Genomic DNA, 22,584 nt, shown 5'->3' with positions numbered 1-22,584 from the left:
CCCTTCGTAACACCGGTTGGCTGTTTGGACATTACAGAACCCACAATAGGAATTTTCTCCCCATTCTTCAACTCTACGAATCCATCGGTGACGGCATTATTATTAGATCTCGGTGCCGCTTGCAGACAGGATACCTGGTGAGTTTGACTCGCTTCGTTTCGACATGCGTCTGCTTTGTGCCCAGTCTGACCACACTTAAAGCATTTTACCGCCGTAGGGCTCGTAAAGATCGTTCGACAGTTTTTCGCGTGATGATTCACTCGGTTACACAGAAAACAACGCGGAGTGCTCTCTGGTGCACGCGTCTTTTCTTCGGGAGCCGATTTCTTCGAATCTTCAGGACACTCCTTTTTGACCCTGGCCAAATTAGTTCCACCTTGCGCTTCCAGGAATCGATCAGCCAATTCAAGCATGTCTTCAAGTGACTTAGCTCTCCTCTCTTTCAAGTACAGCGACAGGCTTGGGTGGCAACTAGTAAGAAATTGTTCTCTAATTAGGAGCTCTCTAAGCTCATCGTACTCCTGTGCTGTCCCTGAAAGTTCAATCCATCTGTCGAAATAATGGCAAAGTCGGGCAGCATACTGTGTAGCCGTCTCACCGTCAGCTGGCTTTCCTGTCCGAAATCTGTCCCGGAATCCTTCCACAGTAAATCTAAATCGCTTCAGCAAAGCAGTTTTCACCTTTGCATAGTTGGCTGCATCGGTCGGCGTCAGCCTACCGTACACACTGAGCGCTTCACCACTCAAGCAAGTACTCAAAGCAGTTGCCCATTGATGTCCCGGCCAATTTTGGCTCCTTGCAATCGTCTCAAATCTGTGAAGGTACGCGTCAAGGTCGTCCTTCCTTTCATCAAACGCTACGAGCAGCTTGCTTGGGTTCAAGCGGAAGCCATGATCTTCCCGTTCGCTGCCTTCAACTCTAGCTTGGACGGGAGTTTCACTTCGCTGTTGCAAACGGAGCCGCTCGAGTTCTATCTCGTGTTGTCGCTGCCTTTCCCTTTCCTCTCTTTCTTCTTTCGCCCTCTCAGCTGCCAGTCTTTCTTTCTCCAGCTCCAACTTCAATTGCTGCTCTCTTTCTTCTTTCAGCTGTCGCTCCCTTGCCTCTCTTTCTTCTTTCAGCTGTCGCTCCTTTGCTTCTCTTTCTTCACTCGCCCTTTCAGCTGCCAACTTTTCTCTCTCGAGCTCCAATTTCAATTGCTGCTATCTTTCTTCTTTCGCTCTCTCAGCTGCCAACCTCTCTCTCTCCAACTCAGCTTCTTTTTCCGCTTTGGCTCTTTCGACCGCCAACCTTTCTTTTTCCAGCTCAGCTGCCTTTTCTTCTTAGGCACTCTCTTTTTCTTTTTTTTCCTTCTGGGTGACCCACTTCCGTAGTTCGGCGCCAGAAAGACCCATCTTCTCACCAAGAGCTACTAACTTTTCGAGATCCATGGTGTCTCGCAAATAAAACCTTGCCGCGTGCAAAAAGTACCTGCCTAAATGAGTCTACCGGAGCACTCCCCTGCACTCGTTAACGAGAACACTGAACAACACACCAAATCGTTCCGATAGCACTATCAACAACTCGAGGCTCTTTCTCACTACTTTGTACACACTGTGCACCAAAAGGTCCTGTGTCGCGGACGCCAGATTAATTGTCACACAGTCCCGTTAATTAGGGAGGCGATCGCCGGGCTAATTCCAAGGGCCGAAGTATCGGCCCCCTGAACCGCACCACGAAAGCGTGGACAATTTAGCAGTGGTCCTTTTTGGCGTGCCAGCGGACGCCGGCTGTGGCCCAAAGAACAAGTCAGAGCCGAGCGTTGATAAACAAAACAAATATTATATTCTCGAAAATGGCAGATCGAAAACCCTACACAAGAATGCACACTCCACAATAGTTACATACAATACGTCCCCAATCAAACATTGTACTACACAGTACAATCAGCCACACTCAAAACAACGGACACAGACAACGATACGCACTACAATGCAGTCGCATGCATTGAACAACCAAGACACTTAAAGACTAAAAAGATAGAAAACCTATCCAGTCCAAAGTTCTTGGAACAAAAGTCTGGATGATACTCTTCCGAGAATCACTCACTCAAAGTCCAGCGTTGTTGTCGTTCCGCGCCCTCGAAGTTTCTCTTCCAGGAAGCCTCGCGTCTTCAATTGGCCACTCTCCAAGCTTCAAACTTCTTCGCCCGAACACGTCGGCTTCACACACGCAGCTGTCGCCACGCGTCTTCGCTCGATAGCGGTAAACACCCACTCTTGCCTGTAGCTCGAGTCGTCACCCCTCAAGTGGAAATCATCTTCTTCTCCTGCTTTGTCTCCACGGACAAAACCTTCGCCGACTACACGGCGGGATACCCTACGCGCTCTTGCGCTAACTTCCGTCTTCTCCTGATGATCTCATCTCCGCTGCTCGGTTAAATACCTTCAGCGCGACATTCCAGAAGGTTTCGTCATTTCGTCGGCGCGATACGCAGCGAAGGCGGGGGAGAGGCGCGAGACTGTACGAGGGCCGTCCCCGACCGATGACTCAACCCAGCCGAACACGCCCCTTTCCTTCTAGAACTTTCCAGTGCTTGCCCGGCCGCCGCTGTGGGGTGAGGAGGTTCATCGGCGAAGCCACGCTTCCGAGGGGAGAGCGTTGCGCGCCCGGGGAGCCTTTAGATGTTTGTTTTCTTTTTTTTTCGTTGACCTCGCGGCGTCATTCGGGCGCGTTATCGCAAGAATTTGGCGGCGCGCCCATTTTGAGCGCTCGTTCTGTGACAGAAGGTCGGGAAGGTGGTTCCTTTGCCCAAAACAGGTAACACTCACAATCCCATTAATTACAGACCCATATCGCTCATCAGTGCACCATGTAAAATTGTTGAGCACATTATCTACAGCCATTTAGTCTGCTTTCTCGAAAACAATTCCTTTTTTAGCAAATTCCAACATGGTTTCAGAAAAAAATTACTCCTGTGAAACTCAGTTACTTAGCCTCACTAATGACCTATTTTGCGCCGCTTACCGTTCTTCAGTTATCGACTGCGTATTTATCGACTTCGCGAAGGCATTCGATACCGTTTGTCATAAACTACTGCTTTCTAAATTAAACTCAATCAACCTAGATGTAAATATTCTCAAATGGTTGGAGTGTTTTCTAAGTAACCGCACACAATACGTTGTTGCTAATGGCTTTATTTCCACGCACTGCTCTGTTACATCTGGTGTGCCCCAAGGTTCTGTCTTAGGTCCCCTGTTATTCTTAATTTATATTATTGACTTGCCGAATACACTATCATCAACTATTAGACTCTTCGCGGACGACTGCGTAATTTACAGAGAAATTTTGGATTCCGCCGACCAGGGAGCGCTACAATCTGACCTTAATAAGATTTCTACCAGGTGCGATACATGGTTAATGAAACTGAACACAAATAGGTGCAAAGTAATGCGAGTAACCCGTCAAAAACATAATACTACAGCGTGCACTTACATACTCAACCACGACCCCCTAACCAAAGTGTCATGTTACAGATATCTTGGCGTGTACATCTCGGATAACCTTTCTTGGCAAACACACATCGATCATATCACAAGCGACGCTAACCGCATGCTCGGTTTTTTACGACGAAATTTTGCTCTTGCTTCAGCAGATATAAAACTCGTTTTATACAAAACTTTAGTTCGGCCAAAGCTGGAGTATGCGTCGTCGATCTGGGACCCGCATATCAACTCGTTACTTCATGATATCGAAGCTATCCAGAATCGTTCCGCACGCTTCATATTATCAAACTATTTTCGTACGGCTAGCGTCTCGTCCTTGAAATCTTCCCTTAACCTACTTGATCTGTCTGTTCGCAGGAAAATATCACGACTTTGTCTTTTTCATAAAATTTATCACGCCAATTCAACGCTCAAAGATTCGATGCTTTTTCCTCCCACTTATCATTCGACAAGAAACGACCATCAGTTCGAGGTTGGCGTACCCAGCAGCCGGACAAACTATTATTTCAACTCATTTATTCCTAAAACCAGCTCGGACTGGAACCACCTCCCCACCTGCATTGCTTCAATAATTAATCCAGCCAATTTCAAGGTGGCTATTAGTGGCCATATTGCCTGATATGGGTGATGTGGCCACTGATGGTGGCCATATTGACCATGATGGTGGCCATATTGACCATAGAAAAAGGCCTGCGGTGCGTCGCGAGCAGTAGACCTATGTGTCAGAGAAGAGAGCTCGGCTTTTAGAGTCTCTAAGCTGTCAGCCCCAGTGCCAAATTTGTAACGCCTCTGTATATAAGCTGTACATAAACCTTGTTTAACTCACCGTCGTCTCGTCCGCTCGTCTATCAGCTCTGCGCAGAAGCAGTCGCGAGCTGAGAAACCTACGCTACCAAACGGATGGTGACCTCCCCAGCGGAGTTCGAAGCAGTGGCGCCTTCGGGACCGTGTTGGCGTCGCCGTCTTTCGAAACAGCGGTTGCAGCGGTGAGATTTCAAGGCGCCCTTCGCAACGTCGTCGAAGTTGCGATTCGTAACAACCCCGAAAGTCTCCTTGCGTGCTCATACACTTAGCCATGGAAAAGCAAAAGAAAGAGTTGGATTTTGTGGTTTCAAGCTTTCGTTGGGGCTTTCAGTGTTTTTTTTTTGTCATGCACTATGGCGTTGATGCATTGTTTGGGCCAGTAACCGGATATAAGCGAACCAGTCGACGATATCGCGGGTTAGTGAAGAAGCTCGTCTCTCTTCTTGCCCATAGGCCTTCCTCTGAGGCGGCGGTGGCATTTGTTGGCATAGGGGTACGTGGCCAGTCAAAGGAAGAAAAGAGCAAACTATACTGGAACGCACTGAGTCCGAGTATTAAACTAGAAAACGCAGCATTACGCGTTGTGAACCTTAAGTGCAGAGTGCCTTAGAGTCTCCCTGTCCGGACCCATGGTGCTACTGCCCGACAATAATGCAACAAAACAAATTGTCAAGTGCAAACGATTTGTCTGTTTTGATGGAAGCGCCGTTCATAACAACAAAAAGAAAGGAACGGCATTTCTACCACGCAATGGAGAGCAGCTCGTTGCAGCGTATGTCGCCTGCTGGGAAAAAGAATTCCAGGATGGATTGATGTTATGAGCGTCCCCTTTATAATTGGTCCATGACATGACTGCCACCAGGCCCGCCAAACAACACACCCTCTCCTTTTTTTTAAAAATGTTGACCTAATGCCTTGTCTACTTCGACTAGCTGTCTTAATATAAGGGAATATAAGTACATTCACAGCCCACTTCTTTGCTCCATGTGGCAGAACTAATGTCCTCATTTTAAATGCGAAGCATTTTTTGGCGAACTTCGGCGACTTAGAGCCTATCTATCTATCTATCTATCTATCTATGTATCTATCTATCTATCTATCTATCTATCTATCTATCTATCTATCTATCTATCTATCTATCTATCTATCTATCTATTTGTCTAGCCGCTTACGTTTGGCTGCTCTCGTGGCCACTCCCTTAACTAGGCGTGAACCAAAATTAGCATGGGAGGATAAGATGGTTGGACGAATATGATGCGCTGGTCAAGACATGAATAATGCCACGATCCCGTTGCGTGCACCGTCAAACACTTCCCACCAGACAGTGGCACATACCCAAAGGCGGGTATGTGCTGCTAGTATGTGGGTATGGGACACAGGTGATTGACACTTAGTATCTATGCAGGAACGACGAGAGCACACATGGGCAATTTTAACACGCGAGCATTCAGAAATACCAGACATCGGTAGCATCAACCCGACGAATGAAAGAATAAATCTCAGGGTCCCAGCTGGAATCAAACCCAAGCGTTCTACGTGGTAATCAAGCATTTTACCACAGAGCTATGCGAGGTCTCGGAACTACTTTTCAAATAGACGCTAATCTTCGTGAAACGTCAGTAGTGGTTGCAGGGCTGCCTACCCAATGTTATAAGCATTATATATGTGCTCCTTTGATACAGCCGTCACGTCAAGTTAACGTCAATTGTAGTTAGTTGCCATGCGCTGAAGTTGACTCATGTAGCAGTGTCCAGAGCTACCATCCTCGCGAGCACCAGCGCTTCGTGTCAGCTACTGGTGTTGCTAATACGCATGTTCCAGTTGGCATCGTTGCGTAAGTGCAAATAACTGCTTATGTAAACATCTGCAACTTTTCAACATTTGTCTGTGCGTGCAACTTTTGTACATATATTTAGCGTCATTTCATGACGTGCCGCTCAATAAAAAAAAATTGCAACACGGTCACCTTCCCTCCGCATGCTTCGCATAACGTCGATTCCCAGGTATATGGGATCTGCCTAATTTTTTCCTTCTATTCATTTCTGACCTTTCTCTCTAGTTTTCTGCCACCAATAGTCTAGCCATCTCTTATACTGATCACTAGCGTGTTAGACTTTCCATTGTTATCCGCGAAACCCAAGGATCCATATAAGCTCGTGCCTAAACTACATCTGGGTGGATCTCCACATTCAATCAGACCATGTCCCGATTTTCATGTCTTCCCCGCAGCACATGTATCGTTCTTCATTACCGAATCTCGCTTTATTGCTACATGTTCTAAAGAAACCCGATATCGCTTCAAACAGCTAGCAAAGAATTAGCATAAAATTCATTTCTTATTTCGTTTTTGCCTTTTGGGTGGTTACTTAGAGTCGTTTTTTTTCATCGCTGTCATCCAGTGAATCTTCTCCTCCTCTCTAACTTTTCACTAAACGCTCTATGTTCCCTACAGCCACACATTTACTACATCGCCTACAGCCACACATTTACTGGTGGGCCTCCTAGTACTTTTCTACACCGTGTGTCAAGGCTCTTCCTATGCGTTTAACGGAAGAACTTAGCCTATTTACCCTCCATCATATTTCTTAGCCGCTCTTCGAACCTTACTTTGCTCTAGGATTCGGTCGCTTCAAAACTTGCCCATCTCATATCACCCTTTACAGCCTCATTTGTCGTCTTCCGGCGAGAGCCTGACGCGAGGCGTCCCAAAGTTTTGCGATTCATATCCATTACTGTCTGCACCTCCGACCTCATGCAACTGAGTTGCGGAATGCGAGCCCCGGAGCCATTACACCTTTTCACAAACCTCGAAGCACCCCGCAGTCATCGTCTATTCATAACGCTTTGTGCTTCATTACTGAAGCATTCCTCTTTCCATTTGCACCCGATTCTTTCCCTGTACCTCCATGTACCTATCACCCCCGCTTACCCATACACCCAAGCACTTGTATTTGATTACCCTAGGTATTTCTTGGCCCTAATGGACATCACCTGATCACTGGAATCACTTAATGCCATCAATCCTCATTCTGTTACACTAAATCCTATCACATTCCCTTTCGCATACTATATCATCCGTTGTATGATCTCAACTGTACACAAATAAGATAATATCTGAAAGATAAATAAACCTGTAAGTTTTTGCTCAGTTGTCACGCCATCCTGTTTGTGAGACCAAACGGAACCAATGTTGCAACCTCCGAGCGTTTTTTTTTTCCTCATCACCGTGTAGATTATGAATAACTGCGGGGACAAGGGACATTCCTATTTCTGCCCCTTGTTGATATCAACTTTCTGTCTGCTACGTATTCCTTCCTATTTTATGCAAACTGTACTTTCTCGGTAGATCGCCCTCAAAGGATGTATACATTATTCGCCGATGCCATTTCCTTTCAATATATACCATAAAATTTCCTGATTAACGTTACCACATGCCCCAGGAATGAATCATCGTCAGTGTCACGTAGGGACGGCTTTCTGTTATCTCATAAAAGAATACCAAGTACTCCGAATAGTTAAACACTTCTTTTTAAACATGTCTAGAAAAGTCACGTGCAAATACCTGTTTTCTATTTCCCGGTTCGCGGGCCTGCTTGTAGACTACACTCCTGCAGTCACGTGCTCCCAACGTCACTGCTCCTCCATTGGCTGACCTTGGGCAGGCGCTGAGCCACGAGCGATTTTTTCCTACTGCGGCTATCTTGATCAACGTGGCGAGCGAGTGTTGCTGGCTCGTGCAATGGTTGCCGCTCCACTCTTGGGGAAAAATCGCCCTCGTGTGAAAAGACCTAATGGAAAGCCCTGCGCAAGCCTGGGCACTGAGATGAACCTAATGGTTGCCACTGCGTTATCTGTGTGTTTTTATATATATGATTTAAGGCTGTCAGCAAGTAAGGAACTCTCAGGCCTGATGATTTCTCTTAGTGGTGTTGATCCCACGTTAAGAGGTAATGCATCATCAGGTAATGCATGATCTAGAAGCGCGCAGGTGAATTGATTAAATCATGGTTAATTACAGTCCCTCGCAACTCTTCTGGGCATTCTTTTTTCCTTGACGACATGCTTGCCTGCTTCTGAGCCTCAATGTGTACCAAGGTTATTTCTGGGGTAGTACGTGCAAAACTAATAAGGAACGCCGTGATAGGAAGTGAGGACAAAAGTGTGTTTCACGCCTCTGTTAAAAACTAGTGAAACTGACAGATGAAAACTACGAAACAGAAGCTAAGAGAAACATTATTTCTCGCTTCTCAACTGTGGCGTCATTACTATCACTGAAATTGAAAGAAATCAGTAAAAAAAAAACACCCTTGCCGTCAGTGTGAAGCGAATTCCCCCCTTCAAATCAGCTATAGGTTGAACTTGGCTGTAATGGATTCGCACTTGTATGTAGCTAGCTCTGAACGTGACTGCACAACAGGTCTGAACTTAGCTGAAACTATAGCTTGAACATAGCAATGGTAGATCTTTCTTAGTTTTACAAAACCTGGTCACAAACTTGGCACGAATGCTATGGTATGAATAACTCTATTTTGGTCCTGAGGATCAGTGCAGACTGACGTTCACTGCTACCACGTTGGGACAGAGAGGCCAAACTCCTCTGTCGGCGCACAGGCATTCTGGCAACCCTGAGTTGGCCCGCAAGCACGTCACTGAGCAGCATCTGGTGCCACCATGGTTCACCTTCAGAATCACCACTGTCCAACGCCGAGCAGCGCCAGAACGTGTGGTTTAAATCGAGCACCCCCTTCCTCGGGTCCCTCATTTAATACAATAGGCCGAAGCACAGCAGTTCCAATTGATTTTATTAATGAGGACCAGGTTAGGGTTCGTGCGCGGTGCGCGCCTGCACAAGTCTTAAAGTAACCGTCGGTGGCCTGTTTAGTCTATAATGTGGCAAGGGCCCAACGTTTGGTGACCTTGTTGTAAGTTACCAGCTGGTCCCCAAACTATGAAGCGGAAAATTCATCCACCTCAGGGAGTGCACGGCACAATAATTCCTCATGCCTGCCTGTGTGCAATATCGTTGATGTTACGCAGGGCTCCCACCAATGGCTTTATGTTAGCCGTAAACCAAGTAACTGTATGCGGATTACCTACCCTGCAGCAGTCTGCAAACAGGTTCTCAACAATTCTCTTAGAGAAGGCTTTAATCGCAGAGTGAGAGTCACTAAAACATTAAAACTAAGCCGGAATCAATAAGTGCTACGGCAATAGCTACCTGCTCAGCGGCCCGGATCGATCATTGGTACAAACAGAAGTGGTGGTGGTTGAAAAACATGTATTGAGAAAAGTACTGAGAGTTGCACTACAAATGCACTTGCGGCATTTCGAATGAATGTCCAAATTTCAATGAGAAAGAGTTGCGCTGGATTCTCATGTTGGCACTGCTGGTAAAAGCACGAGCAAGGCGCCACTCCAGATCGGAGTTCCTGTACGCTGGATGATTCTGACGTACAGTTCGTTTTCGTGCTGCATTTTTCTTCTCTCATTCCCTCGCTCTCCTTTTTTTTTGGGGGGGGGGGGCAAAGTTTCTTACGCTGTGACTCAGTCCCTCCGTTGTAGTAGCCATTCCTTACTTCTCACAAGGTTCACTAGATGGCGTACGTCATCACTGGTTGGCGTGGAAGCACGCGTTCCGTGTGGTTTAGTTTGATAGGATGGCGGACAGACATACGGACAGATGGGCGGACTGATGGACTGATGTACAGACAGACGAACCGCTGAGATGACAGCCCGCGAAGCTTTGCCCCATTCATCACCATTCACTCCGTGAATATGCTGTAAATAGTTTTTTTTGTTTTATTTTTTTACCACGTATTCTGGATTGGCTCGTCGACGCTATTGCGTTCTCGCACTGTCCCGCCGTGGTAGTCTAGTGGCTAAGGTACTCGGCTGCTGACCCGCAGGTCGCGGGATCGAATCCCGGCTGCGGCGGCTGCATTTTCGATGGAGGCGGAAATGTTGTAGGACCCTGTGCTCACATTTGGGTGCACGTTAAAGAACACCAGGTGGTCGAAATTTCCGGAGCCCTCCACTACAGCGTCTCTCATAATCATATGGTGGTTTTGGGACGTTAAACCCCACATATCAATCAAATACTTGCGCTCTCGCACAACGACAATTCTCGCTTACCGATGCGCTGTTTCTTCTTACGCACGTACTACGTACATACGAACGTACTTCCTTTGCGCGTCTCATGGCTGTATCTGATTGAGCAGCGGAAACAAGCGCGGCCGGCGCAGCGGAAATCAGTAGAGCGAGATGTCCCCGTTTCTGGGCGCTGCTTAGCCGTGGCCACGTGGCCGTCGTTAAGCGATAGCAGATCAGTGGCAGTCACTGCCACGCGTTCCTTGGCTTTATCTGATCAGGCGGCGAAAACGCGGCTTTTTGTGGAACGCTCATGTTTTACCGGAGGATTGAAGACCTTTGCTATAAAAAAAAGTCAACAACGTATGTTTCACTTTGTGCAATATGACTGGCACGCACTTTAGTGAGTAGAGTCATTTTAGCAAAAAGAGAGAGAGCATTAAGCATATATTTGGGTATGATTCATTGTAGTATGTGGATTCTAATTCGACATGATGCTTATGCGCAACGAGCATATTTTCCCTGTTGAACATTTAGTCCCAGTGATGAGGGTTATGTTTGTTCAACGACTCCTTGGTAGGCGACTTCAGAAATTTCTGCTCATATCGTTCAAAGAGAATATGTAGCACAAAACGCTGCGGAGCAAGTTGTACCACTACAGCTAGCTTAGCCGATAAGCAATAGACATTCACGACATAGCAAGAGATTCAAGAAACCTAACTATGGACGTTTGCCCCGCAAAGCTTTCTTTTATTTCAGACGTTTTTCTCTGAATATCGGCCTGTATATTTTTTTCACATAGCACTTCATCGTGTGTTTACTGCATTTATCTCACGGATTCACCCAGAGTGCATTTTCTTTCCTCTCGCCAGAACTATTATATTGTCGCCTACTACAACGCTCACTGCACCAAGTGGTGAAGCCCTGACTCCAACACCTGTGCTGTCAGGTCGAACACCCCCGAAACTATACTCCGTGTCTTAATAGCAGTGCGAAAGCTATAAAACCAAAGCACATGTGTGCTACCGCCCCATGAAATGGTAGCTAGGTTTAGCGATAACTTTCTCACTTGCGTTGCTAAAGTAAATGCTGCGTTATTTATTATGCCACTCAATCAACAACAGGAACGCGTAGGTGAAATAGTTATTGTTTACTTTGCAGTTCACTTTGCCTTTCTTTCCATTTCTTAGACAACACCACCTTTCTGCACACCGTTTTTTTTTTTTGACACCGAGCTCATGAGTTCGGGAACAATGATTCAGAAAATAAATGTTAAACAGGGCATTATGACTTAGTGCATCAGTGTGTGGTCGCAAGCGTTCGATTCAGTTTTCCAAGAAAAATACACTAGCATTATGACACTAAAATATGTCGTAAAATATACTCGTAAGGTTACACGTAACATGATAATCGTCACAACCCCGAAATCACCATCGATATGTTTCTCCCATTCACATTTTACTTTCGAAACGCGTAAACGACGCGAGGAGAAGGAGGAAAAGACTGAGGAGAGGAAACGACGCAACTTGTGCAACCATATATTACAGTAGGGAGCACGGCTCAATGGCGATGATGCGAGCGAGCATAACAGACATTGCGTAGAAACTTGCGGAAGCCCTAGCCTTCACTTCGATGTGAAGATCAGTTGCTGCCGAGTATCGGAGAAAGGAAACGTAAAAACATATAATAACCGAGTGATTCAGAAGCAAAAACGAAGGTCACGCGTCAGTATAAAGATACGAACGTGGATCACGCACATATTCTCTTGGTTGTGCACAGTGTGCATGGCGTCTGCATCGCCGGTCCGTGGTGTGAACACAGCCCGCTGAGGAAGTGCATACAACGCAGTGAGTTTCTCGGCGGGGGGTGTGGCTCCTAGATCCATACACCAACAATGGACTCGGGCAGGAGCAGGAACTGCAGGACGGCTCGTCCTTCCGCGAAGACCTGTGGCTAGAAGGCGACCCTACGGGACATCAGCTCACAGACATTCCCACACCTGGCCGCGACCGCGGTCATCAAAAGGTTTCGCGGAAGACCACACGTGCCGTCTCGTCGAGTTGCATTCTCATGCTGATCCACATGGCAGCGTCCACATCAGCATCTCTATTTGACCTGTACCATCACGTGTGGTCATTCCGAGACCCCCGGATAGAAGGATGGGGTGTAGTGACCGAAGGGCGCCTCATCTTCCCGCTTTTGTTTGCCTACGTGTACCTGGCCAAGATCGGCGGCCCCCGATGGATGAAAAACCGCGAGCCCTACAGACTTCGTTACGCGATCCTGACGTACAACATCGCGACGGCGTTGGTTAACGCCTACTTCTGTTACCGGTACGCCAGAGCAACGTACTTCGGCGGTGGCTACAGCTTCTTCTGCCAGGGCATCAACAGGGATGGGCACTCTGCGGAGGAAGTGGAGCTGAACTGGTGGTACCTGTACGTTCGCATCGCCGACTTCCTCGACACATTCTTCTTCGTGGCACGCAAGAAGTTCTCGCAGATATCAGTGCTCCACGTCCTTCATCACTTCCTCGTCGTGCTCAGCGGCTGGGTGTGGCTCAACTTCGGCAATGAGGGCCAAGGAATGTTGGGACTGATCATAAACCAAGCTGTGCACGTGATTATGTACATATACTACTTCTTGGCGGCACTCGGACCGTCAGTCCGGCAGTACCTGTGGTGGAAGAAGTACCTCACCAGCCTTCAGATTGTGCAATTCCTGATCGTCATTGTACACATTTCTATTCCGATATTTTACAACTGTGGGTATCCAAAGCCACTGGCAGTGTTAGGCGCCGCGCAGCTATTGCTCGGGCTCGTATTGTTTATGAATTTTTACCTCCAGACATACATCCGGATAAAGGTTGTCGATAAGAAAACATCGCAGGCGGATGGCAAAATGAAACTGGGCTGAGGAAACGTGAGAGAATGACCATTCTGTCTTACAAGCTGTCGCTCTGCTAATATTTTTTTTTTCCTGGTGAGCACAACCGCATTACTCTTAACCATTCGGCACTGAGAAAAAAATTTGTCGAAAGGTATTTACTGCCAGCAGCGATCATGGAGAGTCTCTAAGCCAGCTGATGCACGCTCGAAGCATGCAGGAACTGCCCGTCAACTTTTTGAATAAAAATAGGCCTCGATCTCCTCCCATCAACTTTTGGTATATCATCAACAAACAGCGAGATCTTACCGAGGGGAGATCTTGCTAAGCAGTCTCAAACATGGTCCATGCCCTCATCTATACCACAAAGACACAATCGCTGAGTCAATATCTGTGATATTGTTTTGCTTTCTTTTTTTGATCGGCGTTGAAGCCGGTATGTGTGATGTGCCGTTAAGGTTCCTCGCTGGTCTTGTTCTTGTTACTGTGATAGCAGTTATATGGATACTTTCTGTGTATTTTCACCATTGTCGGCGCCGTGAGGTTCTGCATACAGTTCAAACTGATAACACTGCTGAGCGCGTCGTAAGCTCCTCGTGCGAGTAGCCATCGGCCATACCATGCTGAATGCGCCGGTTCTCGTCCTCGTGCGAGTAGAAGCGTGCAAATGCAGCCTGAGATTGTGTCTCAAACGGAGAAGAAGCACGTGTCTTTCGTGCGCGATTGGACGATCGGACGGATTGAGGAGATGAGGAAGTGGGTTGATGATCCGGTCGGGGGGTGATGCCTGGCTCCAGTAGGTACTTGACCTTGATCAACCTGGTGCGGTCGCGCGCGCCCCTATCTAGAGAGGAATCAGAGTACGGCACATACCGTCGTGCGTGCTGCAGACGGCACGACGGTATCTTGATCACTGCAGCGGCACGTTCCCTTACACCGGCATTTTGTTGAGTTACGCCAGGTTGCATAATAAAAGAGTTGCCCGAGACTTAGCTCTTATAGCCTTACTTTGTGTAACTTGCCAATTTGTTGAAATCGCATATTATTCCCCCGGACGAAATGGTGAGTTTATTTTTTTTTGTAAGTGCTCAACAAATTAGCCTCAGGAGGTATGCTTGAAGTTAGAATACATCCTTAAAGAAGGAAACTTTATTTAAAATGTAACTCTCTGTATGCTTTGAACAACTCGGAATAGTTTATCACGCGGACGCCAGAACTACAACGTCACTCCAGGTGTATGATCCTTCCTTTCCCCGTAAAGCAGGAGAAAAATAAACAGCACAATGGCAAGAAATTAAGGAAATGGCTGGCAACCACGTTAGCTACCTTTAGTTAGTAAGAATTTCTTCCGCTATCGAAGAAAACATCACGGAGTAGTGACTCTGGACCTTCTTAGAGCCTAGTACCTTCCATTGCTTTTGTTGAAATAGTCATAATAATCAGCTGACCCAAAAATGTTAACCCTCTGCTTGTCCCTCATTTTCGACCTCGTGTGTATTACTTCTCACGTCCTTTCGATGGGGTTGCGTAGGAAAATCTTTTTTTTAAGCCGATATGGGACTACATAGCTGTAGATTCAGCTTGTCCCACATGTCGCTACAACCTAGACAAAGAGTATAAACCGGCGTATTCGCGAAACGTTTCCCAGTGGAATCTAAGTGATGACGCGTGTTTGTAGTTCATTCATGCATTAGGCAGCTTAGATTAGGTGGTACACTCAATGCAAAATAAATTGTCACCATTTGAAACCCGTTGTGCTTCATATGTACTTTTTCAAGCACTGCTTCACTTGACACGTTGCGGTAGCTCCTACAAGGTACAAGTACTTATGGTTTGTTTCCGCTTTTTCGTGCACACATATGGCACACATATGGAGTAGTTAATAAAACTACTCATGAAATGTTCCTAACTTCTGAAATGAACGACAAAGGGAAGCGCTTCAATCGTTTTATACGGCGCATTTCTCTCCGTGAAGATGCTCTTCAACTGCACTTTTTTTTCTGCTATAATATCATGTTTTATTTTATTGGTCAGAATAAAAATAGTGAATCTTCTTAATTAATTTTGTGATGATTACTGACAGAGTGTCACTGCGTTGCATATTCCCCCTATATTTTTCTCCTAAAGGCCGGGTCACTAAAGAGAAACAAGGAGATGGTTTAGATTGACAAACTGCACTGTGATAACTCTAATGCCTCAAGGTTCACCATCATAGTTTAATTATAAGCGGAGAAAAACAAGCCTACAATTACATTTTAAAGTTTTGCGCCCAAATCTGCCCGCGTGATACCAAAATGTCAAAATGTACTTTTGGTTTTCATGAAAGTGGCCCGACGAAATTCTCTGGAACTTGGTATGTAAATATAAAAAACACACATATAACAATGTACTTCGTTTTTATCGATTAGAAGCTGCATAGGGACCCCGTAGACGCCTTTGTGACGTCACGGTATTTGGTGCTAGAATGTCAAGATGGCGCCTGCACCCACATTTTCTTTTCGCTATACGGTTCACTATACTTCCCGCTCGTTTTCTCGCGGTAACAGTGGCGTTTTCGAGACTGTGAAATTCTTCTTTACTGATACGCAAAAAATCACAGCATATCCACGAAGTGAATGATGATGAGTGGGGCGAAGCGTCCGTCAGTCCGTTCGTTCTTGCTTCCGCCCGTCAATGCGTGCGTGCATGCGTCCATCCGTACGTTCATCCAGCGAACACTCCAAGTACCGCCATCTCGAATCTTTTCATCATATATTCGTCATATACAAGTACCACCATACAGCGGACACTCCAAGGACTACACTCTAAAAAAAGGGGGAGCGAGAATGGAGAAACAGGCTTCGTTCCTCTTTCGGCGCAGCGACTTCCTCCCTTTCGGGTGCTTTACCCATCGCGCCCTCTCGCGGCAAGGACCAAAGGAGCAACGTTCCTCCTTCAGCGTTCAAGTTTCTCTTCAATCACGGGGGTCTTGCTCGCGCGCATGCGCACGCCAAGCCTATAGCCGGCCACGGCCAGTCGCGAGCGATTGCTTTTACCTAAGATTGTTGTAAGCAATGCAGGAGTGACGTTTTCTTTTGTTTTATTACTGTAGAGTAAAAGCCTCTGTTTTTTATCGTCATAAACAAGAGGTGGCTACCTACTACTACTACTACTACTACTACTACTACTACTACTACTACTACTACATTCATCGGAAATGCACGACCCACGGCTTAAGGAGCTTCACCTTGTGGGGGTGCTGACACCCCCCCTGTAAAGTTGTCTTCGCCGCGTGGCGCACGTGTCTCGCCCCAAGGCTTTGTTTCGGTGGTGACCACCGCCGGGCGATAGATGGCGTTATGTTCGCTTTGAGTACCACTGTTGGTAGAGTGGTAGCCGGCGGCGGTGGCCCCTGGCGGAAGGCGGGCCTTGGTGGTGGGCGACAGTTGAGCGAGTCTCTTCTGCGCGTGGCGGCTGCCGCGAACGGTTGTCTGTCGCGTGGGCCCCCCGGTGCTCGGCACCGCGGGCTTCGCGCCGGGGTCCCACGTGGAAGGTCAGGCGTTGGCGACGCCGCCTTGGGTATGTGCTAGTGTGTTGGGTGTGTTAGTGTGTTTTATCATGTTATTGTGTGTTTAGTGTGTCAGTTATGTTTGTATGGTAGCGTGTTAGTTGAAATTGGTGTATCATTCGGCGGACAATGTCCTCGTCTAACTTAGTTAATAAATGTATGTATGTTGTGTGCTTTGTACCGACCGCGTCAACTGTGTCCGTTCACTCCAAGAGCGTGGCGTGGCAAGGCGCGCGTTCGCCTCGCCGAGACCCCACAACCTCTAAAAACCATTTTCTTCTTCAGTGTGCCTTTAACCGTTTCATTGTGCAAGTGAAGCCCGAGACATGCAAACCTTGTTAAGTTTGGCCTGGAAATTCATCTGGGCAGACGCCATGGTGCGTAAGCCGGTCCACTGGAGAGGCTCTCAATCCCTTCGGCACCCAGTCTGCCAGACGCTGTCAAAGATTTGAGTAATTACCCAGACCATGTGACAAGCGAAGGCGAGTTCCTGACTTTCAACTAGGGACCTTTTTGTCGTCTTTTCGAGCAGAAGCGGTGACTGATGCCCTCGGTGACTCATTGGGCGACGGGGAAGCTGGCGTGACCGGCGCCAGAGCTGACGGGAGAGCGGCGCTCTTTTAATCCTGAATCAAGTAGCCGACCGGCCGACTGCCTATGCCCGCCAGGCATTGTCCCTGCTAGCCGGAGGATGAGACGTCGTGTCGCCACGACGCCACGACGAAAGAGGACAACAAGGACAGCATCTTGCTGGAAGGGACCGCGGCGGCCACCGCAAATCACCCCGCTAATAAGGCGAGCTGTGCGGCAGACCCTTTGATGTACGTTGTCAGGATCGTGGGAACTCTCGACTAGCGGCACACACACGACGAGGAAGAGCCCTGCTGGCGCCACCTTGCAGTGCAGTGTTCACGTGGACCGTGCATGCTCGTCCCCCTCACCTGTGTGTGTGTGATTGGTGTTCCACTCGCAGAGGAGGAGCATAACAGGGCTTAAAACGACGCCGCAGAGTGCTGGACGTCGCTCTGAACTATGTAACGTTCAACCACCACGCTCGTGGTTTGGGAAACCCGTAAGCTTTCTTTGCTGTAAATATGTGTAAATAGTGCCATAAACCTGTTTGTTTTACGTATCCTGTTCTTGTCAGCGTTCGTTTCCTCCACCCGGTTACACCACGCTACCACAAGAGACCGGGTAGTCCCCCATTCTTTACAACCTGTAGGCGTATTGTACCTTCGAACGCAATTTTCATAGACATGCGCAGTATATTTCTATTCAGACCGGAAGTGGGTACACGTGTGAGGAATGAAGGATGCATGCTACCGTAGGCTCTCCCACCTTCAACGCCTTTCCCTACGCCAAGGCCGTTAAGATACGATTCTCTAGTTTGCGCAGACACAGTTCTCGTAGTTCTCTTAATCAAAACAGGCAAGTTTTTTCCCCCTTCGGGGTTTCTCGACCTAGTGTCCTCACGTTTTTTAAGTGCGAAGCGTTTCTTAGCGAACTTCGGCAACTTTGAGCGTTTCTATCTATCTATCTATCTATCTATTCGATAATGGTATCGATACCAAACTTGGTATGGCATAACATAACTTTATGAAGAACATATCTGACCAGTCATAACATGAAAATCATGACTTGTATGTCATGAATATCATGGTTTACATTTCATAGTCCCGCTGCTCTTCCGGTGGCTTCGTTCACACGGCATGTTGCAAAACAGGTATAGTATGACATGATTGCATGGCGAACACAAGCGACAGACCCTAACACGAAAATCATGATATGCGTGTCATGTAACAACACGACTACGTGCCACGCTCATGATGCGCTGGCGGCCGTTTTGTTAGCGTCACATGTATCAAATTTGGTATGTTTTCTACCAAGATTGACCAGCTTCACAGTTTTTTTTAGCTTTCCAGTGATGGTGTAAACTTTTTTTTATTTTATGTTACCGTTCATTTTTTAGCGGAAATAGTTGTGCGCTCTTGGTGGTTTACGAATACTTAGCGGCTAAGAGTGCGCGCTGCGCTAAACTCAAGGACACGGGTTCGATTCCCGCGGCTATATCCACTGCCACAAAGAAAAATGTTATCAGGCATGCTCATGCACTGCCACCATGACGTCACTCATTTTGACCGAGCGAGCGAGCGTACGGGACGCTGTGAATTCACTGCCAGCATCGTCGTCCGTTAAAAGATGAATCGTTAGCGGCAAGTTTTACATGCTTAAGCGCTTTATTCTGCCTTTTGCCTAAAAAAAAAAAGCATTGTCTTAAGTGATGTATTATGCTTGAAAGTGTTTCGAGATTTATCTGTGAGCAATTTCTTCCGCAAAAAAGTCACAAAGATTATACGCCATTGAACATGTGGTCGATCAACAATTAGAAACAAAACTTAATGGCTCAACAAAGGTACGAAATGAAGAAGGTAAATATTATTAATTTTTTATTTATTTACACACCAACTTAGATTATCTAGAGCATGCAGAAAAACTGTTCTTACTCATTTGCAAAATTTTAGAAGTTTTATTTGTACTCTTTCGAACTTCATAGACACGCAGTTGAGGAAGGTGTACGCTGCTACCACAATTGTGTTATTCAGCACAATATCAGGGTGATGACCATAGCAAGAGAAAAAAAATCTTTCGTTTCACAAAAATCTCTTACGACTGACACAAGGAGCAGCGTTTCCTGTTTTGCTCTGGCCCCTGTCGCACTGATAAGTAAAGTCGCTCATATAACTTAGGGCCTGGGAAAAATGTTAGCACAGGGTCTATATTAAACCGCGTAGCCCCTGTGGGCGCTTATACTGCACTGCCGGTACTTGGATCAGTACATTTGGTAGTGGTTTTTAAATTTTTTAGCTTGAAGTAGAGCTCGCACACCTGAAAAACATTCAAGGAAGCGCTTTACCTCAAGTATCTACAGACATCTAAATTTCAGGGAAACGTATTAGACTAAGGTGCTGGCGAGACTGGCGCAAAGTTATAATACCGCTATGAAGTGATTGGAATACCGGCAAACAAATAGGATTCGCGAAATCGATGCACTAAGCAATGCAACAGCTTTTCTTCCATTTTTCTCAACCAAGTGAACAGACGTATAGGTCCGCTGCGCTATTCGCCAACAGCAAAATGTTTACGAACCTGAAGGAAAAACGCCTGTGCTGAAAACATACTGACACGTGTGTTTATTATTTTAATGCCAGAGCTTACGCTAACAAGCCAAAAACACATCTGACACGAGCGAGCACAGAACGAGCACAGAGCGAGCACAGAACATAGTGGAGATGGTGCCATTGAAACGACTTAGTAATATGTAGTATAGGACACACGTACCTTCGGGTCACGAAGAAAACGGATGTCGTCGTGAGATTGACGAACGACTCGCTCCAATTTTGTTATTAGGTTGGCCTTTGGAAACGAGAACACTCAGAACTTCGGCCCTTTGCCACGAAATTCGCCAAGCAGCATCGCCCAACCGTTCAGATTTGCAGCCGCACAGATTGCGAATACCCAGTGCAACAAGCGCATCACGTATACCCGCTTCAGCCCACGGACGCAGAAAAAAGACGGCATTTTTTAGTCGCCCACAAGCACACCATCACGCCGCGAAAAAGTTCGTCAGGATTGGCAATTCATATCTGTCCAGCGATGAGAGCAAGCGTAGGTATGTCAATGCAGCGAAACACGACGATGTAAACGAAGTGACGTCAGAGCCCACGGCAGCTAGAAAAATTGAACAGTCCTGAAATTATCCAGGTGTCATTGGTATATAGTGGCCGCCTCTCGAATGACCAAAAACGCAAGAACACCCATGCGTCAAACTTTAAGTGCACAGTAATGGATTATTATGTGTGGTCTAACGTCCCGAAACCACCATATGATTATGAGAGACGCCGCAGTGGAGGGCTCCGGAAATTTCGATCACCTGGGGTTCTTTAAAGTGCACCCAAATCTGAGCACACCGGCCTACAGCATTTCCGCCTCTATCGAAAATGTAGCTGCCGCAGCCGGAATTTGATCCCGCGACCTGCGGGTCAGCAGCCGAGTACCCTAGCTACTAGACCAGCGCGGCGGGGCCACTAAAGGGTTGGGTAGTGTCATTATGGCAAGTAATTCCTATTGAGGGCTTTTGAAGTATAGAGGTTTCAAGGAAGGGAAAAATATTGGCCCCTGTTTCAACTCTCCCTGGTCCGATGGCCAGCTCAGGAGCGCCCTAACAATGGTCCTGGATTCAACCTCTTGACGTGGAAATTGAAAATTTTCTTCTGTAGAAACTATGCATAAATATGTCGTTTTTTTTCACGTTTGCTGCTGTTCCGTGTACGTGGGCAACATTTTTTTTTCATTAATAACTTGTTATGCTTATTATACCGTATGGTTAGGTAGCGTACTTGCCACTGTTCAGTACCTATATGGTATAATAATCAGCCACCAACTAGCCCAGCTCTCAACCTTATTGCTCTGCTTTGTGCGTGCGTGCGTGCGTGCGTGTGTGTGTGTGTGCGTGTGTGCGTGTGCGTGTGTGTGTGTGTGTGTGTGTGTGTGTGTGTGTGTGTGTGTGTGTGTGTGTGTGTGTGTGTGTGTGTGTGTGTGTGTGTGTGTGTGTGTGTGTGTGTGTGTGTGTGTGTGTGTGTGTCAACGCAAGCTAACCAACGAGGGTTAGCTTGCCGAGAACACCACGCCGCACAATGATACAGCTAGACCGCGAGCACTCTTCTTTTTCTTTCTGAGAAGGGGGGGGCTTTACACATTTGCCTATATTTGCGCTATGTAAACAATATTACTTTGCTCCTTACGTAGTTGCCATAGGTGTCACGAACACTTACACTAAATCAAGCTCAATTTCCTTAGGGAACAATTTGCTTACGCGCACGCTGACCATTCCTTCGAGGCTACCACTGCGCCGACAAGTTCCACGGGAGTAAACGTTGCTCCGCATGGTCTAACAGTTCCTCCCTCGTTTTGCACACGGCACCTTCGTCTTGCAGTTAATCCCTCCGCGGACAAACTGTTGGTAGCAGGGACGGAATGCAGCAACTATGTCCGAAATAAACTAAACTAAACTGATAAATTAAACTCCCATTTCATTCTTTTGCGGCTTAGAGTGACATAAGTTGAATAATAAAGGAGTTGCCTGTTATAGTTTTACGTCATGTAACATCAAATTTGTTAAAATCACATGTCATCCCGCCGGACGACACTATAAGGTTTTTTTTTTTTTTGGAGTGTGCAACCGATCAATTAGCGTCAGGAGGTATGTTTGATGTCATGATATGCATTCGTAAAGGAGTAAAAGGAAATTTTGAAAGTAACCTCCTGTATGCGTTGAGCAACGCGGGAGAGTGTATCAGGCGCACGGCAGAACCACAACGCTGCTCCAGGCGTATAATCCTTCCTTCCCTCGTAAAGCAGGAGAACAATAGAGAGAGGGAAAGGTCAACAAAATGAGGAAAATACATTAGCTACCCTTGATTGTTAGTATGATTTTCTTTCGCTATTTAACTAAGCACCACTGATTAAAGGCGCTTCCCGAAGTCTTCCCAAGCCCTGTACGTTTCATGGGCTGCTTTTGTTGTTTGACTCATAATAATCAGCTGGACGAAACAAGTTAACTCTCTGCTTGCCCCCCATTTTCAACCTAGTGTCCATTATTTGTCACGTCGTTTTCATGTATTTGCACGAAAGTCTTTTTTTTTTTAGCCCATCTCGGACAACTACATGGTGATGCGACCGGGGTTTGCAGGCACCGGATATCCGGGATGAAGATGTCGA

General features: G+C 46.8%; 1 pseudogene; it reads left to right on the top strand.

The window, feature by feature from the left end:
- Positions 1 to 11,808: 11,808 nt before the first annotated feature.
- On the top strand, positions 11,809 to 14,247 carry LOC119174493 (very long chain fatty acid elongase AAEL008004 pseudogene; annotated as a pseudogene).
- The last annotated feature ends 8,337 nt before the right edge of the window (positions 14,248 to 22,584 follow it).

This window comes from Rhipicephalus microplus, chromosome 5, assembly GCF_043290135.1.
Source record: "Rhipicephalus microplus isolate Deutch F79 chromosome 5, USDA_Rmic, whole genome shotgun sequence".
NCBI classification, from domain to species: domain Eukaryota; kingdom Metazoa; phylum Arthropoda; class Arachnida; order Ixodida; family Ixodidae; genus Rhipicephalus; species Rhipicephalus microplus.
Note: the sequence above shows the minus strand (reverse complement) of the source record. Positions and strands in the feature narration are given on the sequence as shown.